Source organism: Tupaia chinensis, unplaced genomic scaffold (genome assembly GCF_000334495.1).
Source record: "Tupaia chinensis unplaced genomic scaffold, TupChi_1.0 Scaffold000212_1, whole genome shotgun sequence".
Taxonomy (NCBI): Eukaryota; Metazoa; Chordata; class Mammalia; order Scandentia; family Tupaiidae; genus Tupaia; species Tupaia belangeri.
This window is the reverse complement of record NW_006159687.1, coordinates 1,435,140-1,454,239: the sequence shown is the minus strand read 5'-3', so window position 1 is coordinate 1,454,239 and position 19,100 is coordinate 1,435,140. Positions and strand designations below refer to the sequence as shown.

General features: G+C 40.0%; 1 pseudogene; it reads left to right on the top strand.

Annotated features, from left to right (window-relative positions):
- The first annotated feature begins 11,132 nt into the window (after positions 1–11,132).
- LOC114007639 (uncharacterized) lies at positions 11,133–11,271 on the top strand (annotated as a pseudogene).
- Positions 11,272–19,100: the final 7,829 nt, after the last annotated feature.

Sequence of the window (19,100 nt, the reverse complement as noted above, 5' to 3'; positions counted from 1 at the left end):
TCTTTTCTTTTCTTTTCTTTTCTTTTCTTTTCTTTTCTTTTCTTTTCTTTTCTTTTCTTTTCTTTTCTTTTCTTTTCTTTTCTTTTCTTTTCTTTTCTTTTCTTTTCTTTTCTTTTCTTTTCTTTTCTTTTCTTTTCTTTTCTTTTCTTTTCTTTTCTTTTCTTTTTTCTTTTTTTCTTTTCTTTCTTTCTTTCTTTCTTTTTTGTTTTTTTCTTTTCCAAGGCTTTTGACCTAAGGTGTGTGTGCCCGCTGGAGAGGAGAGGGACAGAGACAGTGAGAGGGAAAGCGAGCAGCTACTCTCCGTGGGGGGCGGGGGGGGGGGCGGGGGTTGATGGTCACGCTGCAGTCTCTTCTCCACGCTCGTTTCGGGATTTTGCACACACATGCACACGTGCCCAGCGTGATTTTCCAGCCACCATGTCTGGGACTCCAGCTGCAGCAGGCTATGTAGGAATCTGGCCGCCTTAGCCACCTGGCCACCTGTTGGCCCCCAGCCCCTTTCCTGTCGAGTTGCGGATTGGATAGTGGCCTAAGCCAATCAGAAGGAAGATCTAGGAAGTGTCTACGCAGGGCAGCCTCCTGAAGCAGAGCAGGGTAGGAAAGGGCATGGACTGGCAAACAGAAGATAGTGGTACAAACCTGACTGTGTGAATTTTAAAAACAGTTGTGTATTTCTTTTCTGTCTTGTTTGGTTTTGTTTAGTTTTGCCAGAGGGAGTGTGCACTCTCTAGAGAGAGACAGAAACAGGGAGAGTGAGGAAGCACCCTGCGATGGAGAATGACCACTCTGAAATTCCTTCTCCTCCATTTCTCCATCCTGTCGAGATTTGAGGCACGCTTGCATATGTGCCCTGCCTGGTTTCAAGCTGCCAGGCCAGGGCAGTACTTAAACAGTGTGGATGGCCATGCAGCATTTGGCTCCCTTAGCCATTAGGCCACCAGCCAACCCCACTCATCTAGTTTTTAAAAGGTGTGTGTGTGTGTGTGTGTGTGTGTGTGTGATTTTCTGCATAGCCTATGTACTCACAAAATACAAAATTTATAAGTTACATCAACTTAGGAAATAATCATTAAATAATCATTAAAGAAAATTGCAAAGTAAATTTTAGTATTTATTTATGATACAATTTATATAATAATGGAGTATCAAAGAACTCCCTGGACTATTTATTTATTTATTTATTTATTTGGAGAGGTTTTTGCAATAGGGCACGTGCGCTCGCCAGAAAGACAGAGAGAGACAGAGACATAGAAAGCGAGAAATCACCCCCCAGGGGCGATGGCCACGCCACAATCCCTTCTCCTCCATTCTCCTCTTGGGATCTTGGGCACACACACACACGTGCCACGCGTGAGTTTAAGCCACCGGGTCTGGGACAGGAACCGCGATCGAGTACATGGGAGTCCAGCAACATAGCCATTACACTAACTGCTGGTCCCATTTGTAGACTACTTATTGAACAACTTCGAAGAAAACAAACTCAGACTAGCAGGTGGCATGGTGGTTAAGGTGCTGGACTTTCAACTGGTCGATTGCAGTTCAAGTCCTGGACCTAATGCCTTGAAATTCATGCTGGGTGCATGTGCGTGCATGCCCAAGATCCAGAAAGGAGAATAGAGAAGGGACTGTGGCATGACCCATCTCCCCTGAAGGCTGATTTCTTGCCTTTTGTCTCTGTCTTTGTGGGAAGTGCACGTGCACTATAGTAAAAAAATTTTTTTTCAAAAAAGAAATGAAAGAAAAACATGCTGGGTATATGTACATGCATACCCCAAATCCCAGGAGTGGAATGGGGAAGAAGGGAGTGCAGTGGCTATCCCCCCAGGGGGTGATTTCTCACTTTACCTCTTACTGTCTCTGTCTCTCTTTGGTGAGTGCATGTGCTCTATGGCAAGAACCTTTAAAAAAAGAAAAAGAGAAGAAAACAAACTCACCAGGGTAAATTTAGAAAATAGATTTTCATTGAAACAAAGGAGAAAAAAATGTTGTTTTTTTTTTCTGCTACCGTTTAAACATTAAATTGGAAGTCTCGCCTATCCTTTAAGATAGGATGAAGGCATAGGACATGTTAGAATGAGAAAAAAAGAAATAGCAATCATTACTGGCAGATGGTATTATTATCTATCTAGAATATCCAGTAGAATCAATATACTGTGTGGGCTGGCCTCATAGCCAAGTGGTTAAGGGAGCTAGATTCCACATGACCAGCCACAGTTGGAATTCCAGCCCTGGTAGCTTGAAAACCACACTGGATGCACGTGTGAGCATGCTCCAAATCCCAATAGGATGAAGAAATAAAGGAAAAGGGACTGCAATGTGACCATGCGCCATTGGAGGGTGTGCTTTATCCCTTTTCCTCTCTTTCTCTTACTGTCTTTTTCTGGTGAGTGTACACATCTTGCAAAAATAAATAAATAAATAAATAACATTCTGTGAATGCTATTAAAAGTATAGCAAAATAAATAGCAATCAATATATATTTCAACTGAAAAAAAAACCCACTTCTTTTGGCAAGAGCCAATTTATTCATGTAAGAGAAATAGAATACGTTAAGAGCCTTGGGGCTGGCAGGTGGAATGGTGGTTAAGTCGCTGGACTTCCATATGGCCAACCACAGTTTGAGTACTGGACTTGGTAGCTTGCTTTCTCACTCCCTCTCTCTCCCCCACTGTGTCTCTCTCTGGTGTGCACATGATGTTCCTTATAGCAAACTAAAATAATACTATTAAATAAAATAAATTTTACATAAAGTTGTTATTCCAAATATAAGAATCTTAAATCTACACCCAAAGCAATCTGAGAGTCAGTGAGATTCCTATTAAAATCCCAATGGCCAGGACTAGCAAGTGGCATAGTGGTTAATGTACTGGACTCCCACGTGGTTGACCATGGTTCAAGTCTTGGACCTAGTGGCTTGAAAAGTACACCAGGCATGTGCGTAATGCCCAAAATCCCAAGAGGAAAATGGAGAAGGGATTGTGGTGTGGCCATCCCCCCTTGAGGGTGATGTCTCACTTTCTCTCTCACTAGCTCTCTGCCTCTCTCTGACTAGCACACATGCCCTATGGCAAAACCCTCAAAAGAAAAATTCTAATGGCAATTTCTACAGAAATAGAGCAAACAATTCTAAAATTCACATGAAATTACAAAAGATGATAAGTAGACAAATTAATTTTGAGAAAGAACAAAGCTGGAGGCATCACACTTTCTGATTTCAAAATATATCGCACAGCTACAATAATCAAGATAGTAAGGTATTGTTATAAAGACAGACACATAAACATATGGAACACAAGAGAAAGCTCAGAAATAAAACTATGCAAATATAGTAAACTTATCTTTGACAAGGATTCCAAGAATACACAACAGGGAAAGGATGGTATCCTTAACAAATGGTGCTGGGAAAATTGGATATCCACATGCAAAAGAATATAATTTGACCCTTATTAAACATTATATATAAAAGTCAACTAAATACCTAAAATGTAAGATCTCAAACTGTAAAACTGCTAGAAGAAAACTTACGAGAAAAATTTTGTAACATCTTGACAATGATTTTATATATATTATACTAAATGCATAGGCAATAACAACAAATAATAAAAATAGGAAGTGTCATGGTGGCACAGCAGTAAAATGCAATGTTCTGTGAAGCTGACTCACATAGGCAGATTGCAGGCTCACTTATGGAGACCTCTCTGGAGTGCATTGGGCATGTATGTGCCCATGGTCTGGGTTGGTTAAGGCTGGAGGTGGATTAAGGCATTAAGACTGTTGAGGAGGGGCCAGCAGGTGACATGGTGGTTAAGGCACTGGACTCTCACATGGCCAACCATAGGTCGACCAGGACCTGGCAGCTTGCTTTCTCACCTTTCCTTTCTCTCTCTGTCTTCCTCTGTTCAAATTAAAAAAATAAATAATAACAACAAATAAATGAATAAATAATTCTTAAAAAAAGAAAGGAAAAGACTGCTGGGGATACTGTATTGAAAAACAAAAACAAGTCAAAATCAAAAGCAAACAAGTAAACAAAAATAACAAATAAGACTATATCAAACCAGAAAGCATTTGCACAGCAAAACAAAACAAAAAATCAACAGATAGAAAACACAACCTATGGGGACCAGCAGTTAGCGTAATGGCTATGTCGCTGAACTCCCATGTAGTCGACCACGATTCGAGTGAGTCCCAGACCTGGTAACTTAAACTAATGCTGGGCACGTGTGTGTGCATGCCCAAGATCCCGAGAGAATGGAGGAGAAGGGATTGTGGCGTGGCCATTCCCCCTGGGGGAGTGATTTCTCACTTTCTGTCTCTCTTTCTCTGTTTTTCTGGCAAGTGTACGTGCCCTATGGCAAAAACTTCTCCAAAAAAAAAAAAAAGAAAAGAAAAAAAAAGGAAAGAAAAAGAAAACACAGCCTAGGGACTGGGAGAAAATATTTGCAAACCATGTATTTAGTAAAGGATTAAACTCTAAATTGTGTAGAGAACTCCTAAAACTTAACAGAAAAAAACCCACACAAAAATCAAAATCCCCAAACCCACTTAATTTCAATTAAAAAATGGACAAAGGACTTTAATACACATTTCTTCAAAGAAGAAATATAAATGGCTAATCAGTAAATGAAAAAGTGTTTTATGTCACTAATCATCAGGGAACTATAAATCAAAACCACAGTGAGATATTGTGTCACACCTATCAGGATAGCTGTTATCAAGAAAACAAAAAACAACACATTTAGTGAGGGTGTAGAGAAGTTGGAAACTTTGCACATTCTTGGTGAAAATGCAAATGTGGGTGCAGCTGCTATGGTAAATAGTATGAAGCTCCTCAAAAGATAAAGGAAATAGAACTAGCATATAACCTAGCAATCCCATTTTTGGGTATTTATTGAAAAAATTTATAATTAGGATGTTGAAGAGATATTAGGACTCCTATTTTTCTCTGCAGTGCTATTCATAAGAGCAAAGATAAACCTAAATGTTCGTCAACAGATGAATGTGTAAAGAAAATGTGCAATATAATACTATTCAGCCTTAAAATAGGAAAAAAATTCTACAACATGGATGAACCTTGAGGACTTTATGCTAAGTGAGATAAGTGAATCACAAAGAGACAAAAACAGAATGATTCTATTTTGATGAGGCGTCAAAAATAGTTAAATTCATAGAGTCAAAGAGTGGAATGATGGTTGCCAGGGGCCAGGGATGGGGTAAATGGGAAGTTACTAATCAACAGGCATAAAGTTTCAATCCAACAATATGAATAAACTCTAGAACTCTACTGTACAACACTATATCTATAGTCAACAATAATGTACAGGTAAAAATTCATTGATCTCAAATGCCTTTACCCATCCCCTGACACACACATTAAAAGAATTAGAATTACCTTTTAGGAGAGATCGAGAGGGGCCATTTGTCTTTTTAAAAATTTTTTGGGGAACCAGCAGTTAGCGTAATGGCTATGTCGCTGGACTCCCACGTAGTCGACCGCAGTTCGCGTCCCGGACCCGGTGGCTTAAAACTCACGCCGGGCGCGTGTGCATGTGTGCCCAAGATCCCGAGAGGAGAATGGAGGAGAAGGGATTGCGGCGTGACCATCCCCCCTGGGGGGTGATTTCTCGCTTTCTGTCTCTATGTCTCTCTCTGCCTGTCTGGCGAGCGCATGCACCCTATAGCGAAAACCTCTCAAAAAAAAAAAAAAAAGGGAAAAAAAATTTTTGCTATAAGGCACATTTGCTCACCACAGAGAGACAGACAGAGAAAGAGAGAGAGAGAGAGAGAGAGAGAGAGGGAAAGTGAGAAATTTCTCCCCAAGAGACATGGCTATACTGTTATCCCTTCTCTAGCATTTTTCTCTCGGGATTTGGGCATAGATACAGAAGCACTTAATATGTTTTTCAAGCTGCTGGGTCTGGGACTTGAACCACATAGTTGGCCAGTTGGCCATATGTGATCCAGCCATCTTAACCACCATTCCATCTGCTGGCCCCATTTTTCTTTTTTCTTTTTTCGCATATGTATTTTATCCATTCAACAAAAACTAAGTGCCTTTGACAGGCTTCCTACCAGAAGTGGGCACCAGCTGATTTACCACATTTTCTGTGGGTTTACTAGGAGACAGGTTTTCTTACACAAAGCATAGGTGCTCAGAAGAGAAAATTAAAAGTTAATTGCCATGTCAGCACAATTTTTTAAAAAAGATTTTTCACATAGGGTGTACACATTCATGGGAGAGAGAAAGAGGAAAAGGAAGCAATCAGCTCTGGGGGGATGGCCACTTTGCAATCCCTTCTTCTTCATTCTCCTCTCAAGATTTCTGGCATGCTGGGGCCAGCAGGTGGTGTGGTGGTTAGGGCACTGGACACTCCCATGTGGCCAACCACGGTTTGAGTCCTGGACCTGGTGGCTTGCTTTCTCACTTTCCCTCTTGTCTCTGGTGAAATTAAAATAAATGACTGAAATAAGTAAAATAAAATTAAATAAATAATTCTTTTTGGGAAAAAAATCTATTTCTGGCATGCAAGCAATCATGCAGACACAAGCACTGGGTTCAGGACTTGAACTACACAGTTACCGTCTATGCCACCCACTGGCCCTGTCAGCACAAGTTTTCATGATACTTTTTAGACTTTACATTACTTCCTTCTGGGTGGCTTAATACTGTAAAAGCTATAATTTTTCATCTCTTTCTTAAGTATCTTACTAAGTACTTTATTCATATGATAATCCCTATTAGGGAACATGTTATGTATTTTTTAAAAAAATCACTGCTGAGGGTGAAATTGGTATAACCAGATTTTCTGTCATTGAACCTCTTTAAATAAAAATGTGTGTTAAAATGAAAAAGAAAAAGAAATATAAATCCTCTTTCTTTATTTCCCCTTTGGTGGAAAAATAGAAAAGGATGTAAATAGGATTTGAATGAATAGAAGCATACAATGTTTATGGTTGGTATGAATTAACCTAGTAGTTATCAATTCTCTTCAGGTGCACATGAGAAGTAAATGAAATTCCAATAAAAATTCTAATTGGATTTTTGAAGAAAACAACAAATTCTAACATTTTTAATAGATGATTGACTATCTTTAAAAAAAGCATAGTAGGGGGGCCAGCAGGTGGTGTGGTAGTTAAAGGCGCTAGATTCCCACATGGCTGACCACAGTTCGAGTCCTAGACCTGGCGGCTTGCTTTCTCACTTTCTCTCTCCCTCTCACTCTGTCCCTCTCTGGTCAAATTGAAATAAACAAATGAATACATAAATAAATACAGTTAAATAAAATAATTTTTTTAAAAAAAGCATAGTAGGGTCAGCAGGTGGTATGGAGGTTAGGGTGCTGGATCTCACATGGCTCTGCAGTTGAGTCCTGGACCTGGCAGCTGAGAATCACACCGGGGGTGTACAAGTGCATGCCCAAAATCCTGAAAGGAGAGTAGAGGAGAAGGGACTGTTGTGTGGCCATCCCCACTATGAGACGATTTCTCACTTTTCCTCTCTCTCTGTTTCTGTCTCTCTCTGGCAAGAAACATTTTTATCTCTCTATAGCAAAAACTAAAAACAAAAAAAAATAAAATAAAAAAGAGCATAGTGAAAGATATGCCAAATAGAAGGTATCACTGTCCCTCTTCAGATATTAAGACACACTATAAATGATGATGATGACAATGCTGTTTTCTCAGCAATATATAAACTGACAAAACAGAACTGAGAACTCTGAAGTAGATCTATGAACATGTTATATGACAAATGTTTGTAACCCAAAGCAATCAAAAAGGACAAATTGTTTAGTAGATGATGTTGGAGTACCTGTCTCATTATATGGAGACAAATACAGATCTCTAACTTACACAAAGGTTGTCTCCAGGTGGATTACAGACCTAAAGAAATGTCAGAAACAGATTTATAAAATAGACAAGAATGTGAAATAGGCCTTTGTGACTAAAGAATAGGAAAATGCCTTTTTTAAAAAAAGAATTATTTATTCATTCACTTTAAAAAAAAAAAAATTTGACCAGAGAGAGACACAGAGAGAAAGAGAGAGAGAGAGAGAGAGAGAGAAAGACATTAAGTCCAGGACTCAAACCATGGGAGTGTCTAGCACCTTAACTACCACGCCATCTGCTGGCCTTGCCCGTCTTTTTTAAGAGAGATTTTTGCTATCATTCATGTGCCCTAGCCAAAGAAACACAGAGAGACAGAGAGACAGAAAGCACGAAATAGCCCCCCCACCACAGGGGGTGTGGCCACACCACAATCCCTTCTCCTCCAGTCTCCTCTTGGGATTTTGGGCACTCATGCATTCATGCCTGGCGTGAGTTTTAAGATGCTGGTTTTGGGACTCAAACCGTGGTTGACTATGTGGGAGTCCAGCAAGGTAACCAGTATGCCATCTACTGGTCCCGGATGGAATATGCTTCTTAAACAAAACCTCAAAAGCACCAATGTAAGCCAAAAAGTGTGGTTGGATTCGGTTACAAAAAAATTAAGGAAGTTCGTTCAATGTAGTGCAACATAAAGTTAAAAAAAAAATTAAATTGGGAAAGGATATTTGTAATGTTTAAAACCAGTAAGGGATAATATTCAAAATATGTAAGCAGTCCTTAAATTAACATGAAAACTATGAGAAACCAAAGAGAAAAATTAAGAAGGTAAGTAGGGAGTTCGTAGAAGAGTTTTAAATAAATACCAAATATATGAAGAGTTGCTAAACTCATTATAAAGAGGTGAAATACAAATTAAAATAACAATGAGATATCACTTTACATATATTTAAATGTCAACAATTAGAATGGTGCAATTATAATACCATATTGGGGAGGAAATAGGTCAGAGGAGATTTTTGCCATTGCTGGTATAAATATTATGATCACTTTGGAAAACAAACTGGGAATATTTAGAACAATCAAATATGCATAGTAATCCCATTCATGGATGTGTTTTCAAAGAACTAGCAGGGCCTGGCCCAGCAATTAGCCCAACGGCTGTGTTGCTGGACTCCCATATAGTCAACTGTGGTTCAAGTCCTGGACCCGGTGGCATAGACTCACTCCAGGCACCTGCCCAAGATCCCAAGAGGAGAGTGGCGGAGAAGGGATTGTGGCATGACCATCCCCTCTGGGGGGTGATTTCTCTCTTTCTGTCTCTCTGTCTCTCTCTGTCTTTCTGGCGAGTGCACATGCCTTATAGCGAAAACCTCTCCAAAAAAAGAGAAAAACGAAAGAACTAGCAGGGCCAGCAGGTGGCATGGTGGTTAAGGCACTTAAACTCCCACATGGCCAACAGTGGTTCAAGTCCTGGACCTGGAGGCATGCGTTCTCACTTTCCCTCTCTGTCATTCTTCCTGTTTCTCTCAGATGAGCACACATGCCCAATAGCAAATTAAATAATACTACTACTAATAAATAAAATTAAATAGGGGTCAGCAGGTGGTGTGGTGGTTGAGGCTCTTAATTCCCACATGGCAGACCATAGTTTGAGTCCCGAACCTGGCAGCTTGCTTTCTCACTTTTCCTCTCTCTCTCTCCTCCCATGTCTCTCTCTGGTCAGATTAAAAAATAATAATAAATAAAACTTAATAACTATTTCTTTTAAAATTAATTAAATTGCTTCTTTTGCTGCCTCCGGTGCTCCCTGTGTGCTCATGTGGTGAGGACCTGGTGCTTCTTTTGTGAAGTGGCAGCTGAGGAGACCTTGGCACTCACATGGCTGACGGAAAGCCCAAGGAAGGAGTGGAGACTGAGAGCCAGGATGGCATTAACGTGAAGGTGGCGGGCAGGATGCTCCTGGGGCGCGGTTTAAGAGGAAGAAGCACACAGCACTTAGTAAGCTGATGAAAGCCTACTGTGAACGACAGGGCTTGTCAATGAGGCAGATCAGATTCTGATTTGATGGGCAGCCGATCAGCATCAACGAAACAGACACACCTGCACAGATGGAAATGGAGGACGAGGTGCAATGGATGTGTTCCAACGGCAGACGGGAGGTGTCTGGGGAGCCTGCTACTTTACTCCAGAGCTCTAGTCTTACAGACCCAGAACACAGTCTCAATTAGAAAACCACAATTTGGTTTCCCCATCCTGACTACTACAGCCCAGTCTCCTCAATCTTTCATTTCCCTTCCCCATTCCTGTATTGCACATAAAGTAACTGCTGCATGTGCACAAGCATATCGCATTTTTTAAAACCAAATGGCCAATGGTATGTTTTGTTTGACATCAAATGGAGGCCGGATGGGGAAAATACCTTTTCTCCGTTAGTGGCAGCTCACTCAGCTCTGGTCTTTATATTCCAGTGAGTTATTTTGCTCTCACTGTTTAAACAAAAAGAAAAAGAAAAAAAAAAATCCAACAACATAAAAATCCTTGCATACCTTGTTTGATCAGAGAATTTGAATGTTTTTCATTTATCATTGTAAAATCAAGGACAATTTTATAACTTTTTTGTACATAGCTGTTACATGTGGGGCAATCTGTCTTAAGTAGGGGGAAATTACTCTTAAAGAAAACAAAGGAATCCTAGCGAGTTTTCCCTTCAAGTCAAGCATCTTGTGGTTTAGATAAACTTCTTGTTTCAAATGAAAAAAAAAAATTAAATTAAATAAATAACTTTAAAAAAGAACTCGCTAAAGTTTGAGTGGAGACATGTCCATGGGCGTGTCACACCACCACTAATGGGGGTAGGGAGTTCAGTTTCCCGAGGCGCCCGTCAGTGGGCAAACCCATAAGACGATCACGGTGGACACATACTGCGGGACGCTGCGAGGCAGGAGCAAGAAGCAGTGAGCTAACGGACCATGGCGAGTTCTCCAAGACATGATCGTGGAGGCAAAAATAAGGAGTACAGTGAGGGTCACAACACAAATGCTATCTCTTTAAACAGGAAGCATTATAATTACTTATAAAATGGCCGTATCTCTTTTTACCATACACAATGAAGGGCACATATCAATCTCTTTAACATGAGCATGTATTCAGAGAAAGAAAATCAAAGTGAGAAAGAGCAAAAGGAAGTGAAGGAGAGGGATCTTGGATGGACCAAGGATGACAATATGAGAAATTAAGGTCACAATGAAATTATCCTGCTACCTCTGTGCATTTGAGATGAAAAAACTAACAGTAAAACCAAACCAGTGTTGTCGGAAAGGTGAGAAGGTTAGCACTCCCCTTGACTAAGATGGAAGAGGCCCTCGGGGTGTTACATAAAAATCGTACGACGCACATATAATTAAGGATTGCCCTCTACTTCGTGGCATCTAACCATTTTTTTTTTAAACAACAACAAAAACAAACAAGATTTAGGTGGGTTAACAAAAACAAAATTAGGAGGGTTTTCATTTCTTGCTTTTTTTACTTTCTTTTTAAAATTATTTATTTATTTATTTTTTGAGTGCATGTGTTCACCAGAGAGAGAGCAAGAAAGTGAAAAAACATCCCTCATAAGGTACGGTCATGCCACAATCTCTTCTCCTTCATCTCGTCCGCCTTTTGGGATTTTTGGGTGCACACACACATGTGCCTGGCATGTTTCTCATGCTACCAGGTTCAGGACTCAAACCATGCAGTCGACCACATGGGATCCAGTCACCTTAACCACCATGTGACTGGCTGGCCACTGCCTTTTGCTATTTCTAATTATGCTACAATGACTGTCTTTGTCATGTATCATTGTTTTTCCGAAGAATTATTTTATTTAACTTTATTTTAATTTGACCAGAGAGGGACAGAGAGAGAGAAAGAGAACGATCAGGAAAGTGAGAAAGCAAGCCACCAGGTCTGGGACTCGAACCATGGTTGGCCATGTGGGAGTCCAGCACCCTTAATCTCCACGCCACCTGCCAGCCCTGTCATGCTATTTTATAATAAAATAGCTAACACTTTTCTTGTACTGTGCATTTCTGGGGTGTATCCTCTACTCTTATTCTTTCCTAAGAAAGACTTAGGGTACTCCTGCCAGAGGTGAAATCATAGTTATACATTTAGGAAATTTACAGGGAATTTATAAGGCCTCCACAACTAATTTGAAGTTTCAATCATCTGAGTGAAAAACTTGGTTTCAGCAACTCTCAAACATTTTGGTCTTGGGATTCCTTCCCAAAGAGTTTTTGTAATTCACCATATTAGAAATTAAAATGTAAAAACAAAAAGTATTTAATAATTAAAAAATAATAATCATAAAGCCATAAATTATTAATAACTTTTTAAAATGAAAACTAATTGTTTGCAATATAAACGTTTAGTGAGAAGAGTGGTGTTTTACATGTGCACGAATCTCTTTAATGTCCAACTTAATAGAAGACAGCTGGATTCTTATATCTGCTTCTGCAGTCAATCTCTTGTGATACGTGGTTTTGATTGAAGTCCAACTAGAAAAATCCAGCTTCACACAGACATGTAGTTAGAAAAGTGAGGAGTATTTTAACAGCCTTTTCAGATAACTGTGGATATTTTTCTTTGATATTGCACCAAAGCTCGACGAGTGGTAGTTTCTTAAAGGTTATTTGTAACATGGAATCGGAGACTATTATCAATGAACTGTTTGAAGGGTGTTATATTAAAATCCATTGGTATATCTTGTACTTTGCTAAGTCTTTTATCCATATATGATTTTGTAATTTTATGTGGTGGTCATTTGGAAAATATTGGTTCATCATGAGTTATTCACATCATATGCAATTTTTTTTTTTTTTGGAGAGGTTTTTGCTATAGGGCGCGTGTGCTCGCCAGACAGACAGAGACATAGAGACAGAAAGCGAGAAATCACCCCCTAGGGGGGATGGCCACGCCGCAATCCCTTCTCCTCCATTCTCCTCTCGGGATCTTGGGCACGCATGCACACGCACCCAGCATGAGTTTTAAGCCACCAGGTCCGGGACGCAAACCGCGGTCAACTATGTGGGAGTCCAGCGACATAGCCATTACGCTAACTGCTGGTTCCCGCAATTTTTTTTTGGAGAGGTATATGCTATAGGGTGCGTGTGCTTCCCAGAAACACAGAGACAGACAAAAAGCAAGAAATCACCCCCCCGCCCCCCCACCAGGGGAATGGCCATGCCATAATTCCTTTTAAAGATCACATTTGTTAATAACAAATTTTAATAATAACTAATTTTGCCAGAAAAGAATGCTTAGATATTAGGAAGCTGTGAAACTCACAGTGGTGGATACACGTTTTCTAAAATGTTAATTTTTAATTGGAAGCTCAATTTTTATCATTGGAATATTATTTTTCTTAAAGTTTTACATGCACTTTGTTAATTTTTGAGAAAATAAAAATACCTAAGTTCAAATGACTGTAGCTTGTTAATTGCTCTTCCAAATAAACATGATTATTTCATGAACAAAAGGTGCCAGTTTTCAGCTTGCCACTCAATTGCAGCTGAAAGTATGACGAGACAGTCACGGTCAGAACTGCACTGTGCACCCCCCGCTTTGTAAGACAGAGCAGGAAAAAACTTGTACTGGAGGGTTGAGATGAAAAAGCTTAATGATTGCTATGGATTAATTGAAGACAGTCTGAAATGAAACTGGCTTTTCCACCTGCATAGTAGCGAATGACAATACTGAAAGGTTTTGTGCCACTGTTGGTATGTGCCGAGGTGCCAGTTGTTTTGAGAACTGCCACTCAATTTCATATAACTTTGCTCAGTTTCCTCCAGATTTCCTAAATTTGGAGAAGCGTTTATTAATTAGGCTAGTTGAACTTCTCCTTCTAGGAACTCAGAACAATCTTTAGGAGGAGGACCAGGGAGTTCCCAGAGACAGAGGGGAGGAAGAGAAGAGAGAAAGGAGGCCCTCCTTGTGGTGCAGTCAATAGCACACTGAGCTGCGGGACTGGAAGCCACAAGACTGACCTCAGGTTCAGATCCTCGGGTTCGCCTGGAAACACGCTGGATGCATTCGTACCCTAGATCCTGACGAGGAGGGAGACCGAGGGGACTGTGGCAGCCAGCTGAGGGTGCCTTTCTTTCTCTCTTTCTCTCATGTGCACATATATCCTCTATCATGAATCAAAATAAACAAACTTAAAAAAAAAAAAAAGAACTGAGAGATGGAGAAAGATAGAGAAATGGGGCAAGAAGGTGAGAGGGAGAGAGGGACTAGCTTTGGATTGTATTTTCTGTTTTGAATGAATTACAGCTTTACAGATCTCTGTGTCTGAACTTAAATAATTAACTAACCTTGGAATGTTAGAGTGAGAAAAGTATTTCTAACAATGACTTCAGAAATTATATAAGAAAAAAATTTATCACAATTTTTTTGATATAAAAAGCACTTCTGCATGACCAAAAAATACCTTAAAGTCAAGAGACAAATATTTGCAGCTTACATCAAACAAAGGACTAACCTCCTTAATATATAAAGAACTCTTAGATATAAGAGAAAAATGAAAAACATCTGAACGGATGTTTCACAGAAAAAGAATTATGATGGCTCCTTAACAAATGAAAAGATGGTGAACTCCACTCTTCATAAGTGCATATGACAGCTATAAAAAAACACCATTTCCCACTTACTGAATTGACAAAACCCTTAAACTTGGCAATATATTTGTAAGACTATAAGCAAAAGGATATTCTTGTAAACCACTTGTAGGAGTATAAACTGTAGAGGGCAATTTAGGAATATCTATCAAATTTATAAATTATCCTTTGACCCAGCAATTCTTCCTCCAGGAATTTTTCCTCTAGATATATCTGCACATGCCTGTAAGTGAGTTGACATTTAAAGAAAGTTTTGTTGTTGTTTTGGTATTGATTGCATTTGCAAAGCTTAGAAACAAACATCCATCCGTAGGGAATTAGTAACAGTGGTTACATGTTGAAAGAGTTACTAAAATGGGGCATATTAGAAATAGAAGGCAAATTTTTTCCTACATACTATGTCCTTATATTTTATTTTGAAAAAAAAAATGTTTTGAGAGGTTTTTGCTATAAGGCACGTGCATTTGCCAAGACAACAGAGAGAGACAGAAAGTGAGAAATCACCTCCCAGGGAAGATGGCCATGCCACATTCCCTTCTCCATTCTCCTCTCGGGATCTTGGGCACGCACACACATGCACCCAGTGTGAGTTGAAGCCACCAGGTCTGGGACTCAAACCGCGGTCAACTACATTGGAGTCCAGCGGCATAGCCATTATGCCAACTGCTGGTCCCTATTTTGAAAAATTTTAATATAATATTCATTTCTATTTTTCAAAGTACTAAAAAAACTTCTCTATATTATTTGACAAGTTCTAAATTTCCTTTTTATGGTTACCAAGATAGAAAATCAGATGGAAAAGAATCTATCTTGGGGGCCAACAGGTGGCATGCTGGTTAAGGTGTTGGACTTACACATGGCTGACTATGGTTTGAGTCTCGGATCTGGTAGCTTGCTTTCTCATTTTCTTTCTCTCTCTGTCCCTCTCTCAGGGGAGTGGATGTGCTCTATGGAAAATTTAAATACTAAATTTTAAAACTAAATAATTCTTTTTCTTCTTTTTTGGTTTTGCCATTTGTTGGAAAAAGACAGTGAGAGGGACTTGTGTGCTCACTGGAGAGACAGAGAGAGAAAGAAAGCAAGGAATCACCTCCAAAAGGGGATGGCCACACCACAATCCCTTCCCCTCCATTCTTTTCTTGGAGTCTTGGGCATGCATGCGCACATGCCTGGTGTGAATTTTAAGCCCCTGGGTCCAGGACTTGAACCACGGACTATGTGGGAATCCAGTGACATAACCATTATGCCATCTGCTGGCCCCTGGAGCCTTAACTTTAATAGTTAACAAAATCAAGGTCAACATCTTACTAAATTTACCCCACATAATAAAATTTAATTACTTTATTTTTATTTTATAACTGGAAAGCAGGAGGTAAACCTTTGTATCTAGAAGGAAAATGACACATAATTCGAATGGGCACAGTACCCATTTTTATCCTCACTAAGTTTAACAGTAATTTCTCAAATGTCATTATTTCAGACTGGGAGGCGTCACTGCTCTGCTCTCACGTATGTTGGACTGAGAGCTCCCTCGCAGTGACTGCCTCTCACTCATGCATGGGAGGAGCAGGGACACAGCTCCAGAGTGGACCACCAAAGATTTTGTTCATGAATTTTTGGGAGAGGTTTTTTTTGTTGTTGTTGTTTTTGTTTTGTTTTTCCCAATAGGGTACATGTGCTCACCAGAGAGACAGAAAGCAAGAAATCACCCCCCAGGGGGGATGGCCATGCCACAATTCCTTCTCCTCCATTCTCCCCTCAGGATCTTGGGCACGCACGCACACACGTCCGGTGTGAGTTTAAGCCACTGGGTCCGGGACTCGAATTGTGGTTGACTATATGGGAGTCCAGCGGCACAGTCATTATGCTAACTGCTGGTTCCAGTTTTGTTCATTATTAATAGAAAAGTTATATTGTCTGCCTGCCGAGAATGTTTATGGAAAGCTTCTGATTTAGGAATCTGGAATTTATTTTTTGAGAGTGCATACAATCATAACACTGACTAAGTAACTTACATGTCTTCAGACCCAACTTGAGGTCTTAGACACAGCTACACCTGCTCTTTAAATTTCTCTAACGCAGCTGAAAAGTCCCTAATGGCTTATCCTAAAAAGTACTGGAAGCTCCTAGAAGCTCTTGCTTTAAAATATATATATATATGTATTGTAGAGGTTTTTGCCTTAGGGCATGTGCAGTCACCAGAGACAGACAGACATAGAGAGACAGAGAGTGTGGGATAGCCATGCTGCAATTCCTTCTCCTCCATGCTCCTCCTGGGATCTCGGGCATGCACACACACATGGCCGGTGGGAGTTTCAAGCTACCGAGTCTGGGACTCCAGGTCTGGGACTCCAGCAACATAACCACTGCACCCTCTGCTTGGCCCCACTCTTGCCGTTTGAAGAATAGGACACGTTCCCTGATTCCCTTTCTTTTTCTTTCTTTCTTTTTATTTAATTGCCAGAGGGCATATGTGCTTGCTGAGAGAGAGAGAGAGAGAGACAGAGTGAACCCCAAATTAAGGTGTGGTCATGGACGATCCTTTTTCCTCCATTTCTTCAGCCCATCAGGATTAAGGCACACATGCACACACGCCCAGCATGTTTTTCAACTTGATGGCCAGTCCTCAAACCATGGTGAACCATGAGGGACTGGGCTCCCTAGCATAGCCCTTTAGCACTGCACTACTGGGCTGATCCCATTCCCTTATCTCTAAAATGACTTTATTAAGACCTCCCCTGGGTCAGCAGGTGGTGTGGTGGTTAAGGTACTGGACTCCCACATGGCCCACTGCAGTCTGAGTCTCGGACTTGGCAGCTTGCTCTTGTTCTCCCTCTCTCTTTCTCTGATCTAATTAAAGAATAATAATAAATTAAATAAATAATTCTTAAAAAACAAAAATCTCACCTAAGAAGAAGAGGTAGGGTGGGACGTATGGCATAATGGCATAATGGTTATGACCCTGGACCCCCTCATAGTCAACTGTGGTTCAAGTCCTGAACTCAGCAGCTTAAAACTCACACCAGGCACATGTGTGTGCGTGCCCAAGACCCTGAAAGGAGAATGAAGGAGAAGAGATTGCAGCATGGCCATCCCCGTAGGGGATGATTTCTTGGTTTCTGTCTCTCTAGCTCTCTAGTGAATGCACATGCCCTAAAGCAAAAATCTCTCTTGAAGAAAAAAAAAAGACAAAGAAAAGGTAGGATTTTTTTTTTGTCATAACTTAAAATTATCAGCAAGGCTAATACTAATTTATTTTTCTAAAACTTAAAATTAGCAAAATTTTCAAAAATATTTTTCAAATAGAATCCCTAAAATAATTGGCATGTCCAGACTTGGCATTATCTATGTATATCAGTGGTTTATTTTTTCAAGAATTAGCCATTTAGCCATTTTGGGGAAATAGAAATCAAGACTTCCCACTGATAATTTGGCCTCCAGCACATAAAACTCGTGTGGAGAGACAAAGGGAAGAGGCCTTCTTGAAGTCACAGCCTCATGGATTCTGCAAACTAGCCATTTTTGGGAAACAGAAATCAAGACTTCCCACTGATAATTCGGCCTCCGGCATACAAAACTCACATGGTGGGAAGACCTCTACTAGGCCTCCTGTCTCTGTACCTGTCTTTGTCTCTCTTTACCTCTGTCTCTGTCTCCTCTCTTTTTTTTTTTTTTTAATTTTTGATTTTTAGAATTTCACAGGGCACGCAAGCGTGCCCCATGGTTTTCCTATTTTTAGTTTTTTACTGAAATCTTTTTAAATATTAATTTTTTGTTTTATTAAAAAGTTTTTATCTTCGTTTTTTCTTCTCTTTTTCTGTTTCTTGTTTGTTCATTGCTGTTGTTTCTCTCTTTCTGTTTCTTTTTCTGCATGCTCCTCAACGCTCAGATTTAACTTCCAAGTTTGGGAAGAAACTGACCATCAACCAGATGATTTGAAATCGCTGCAGGACCACAAGACATATGGGAAAGCAGGAAAATACCTCTCCTCCAAGGGAAAAGGATAACTCCTCTTCATTCACACACAGTTCAATGGGATTCATGGAAATGTCTGATAAAGAATTCAGAACATTCATAGTGGCAAAGTTAACAGAGATGGAAGAGAAGAGAGACAATGAACTGCTGAAGAGGAAGGAGAAAGAAGTTGTCGAGTTCCAGGAGGTGAAGAAATTCATGCAAGATCTAAAAGAGGAATTTCACACTTTACAAAAGAATCAGGTGGAACTGTCAGAGATGAAGGCTATAATACAAGAAGTCAAAATCTCCCTTGAAACTATTAAAAGCAGACTAGGTCATACAGAAAATAGAATCTCAGACGTAGAAGAGAAAATTGCTAGCCTAGAAACATCCATCACGAAGACTGAGAAAATGGCCCAAAAATTGGAGATGAATATACGAGAAATACTAGATACCATCAAATGTCCAAACATCTGGATAATAGGCATCCCAGAAGGCAGAGACTCCTAAGGGCATTGATAATCTATTCCATGAGATCCTGCAAGAAAACTTTCCAAACCTAGAGAGGCACTCAAAGATTAAGTCCCAAGAAATACAGAGGACCCCGAATAGAATCAACCCAAGAAGATCTTCTCCAAGACACATTATAGCCAGATTGAC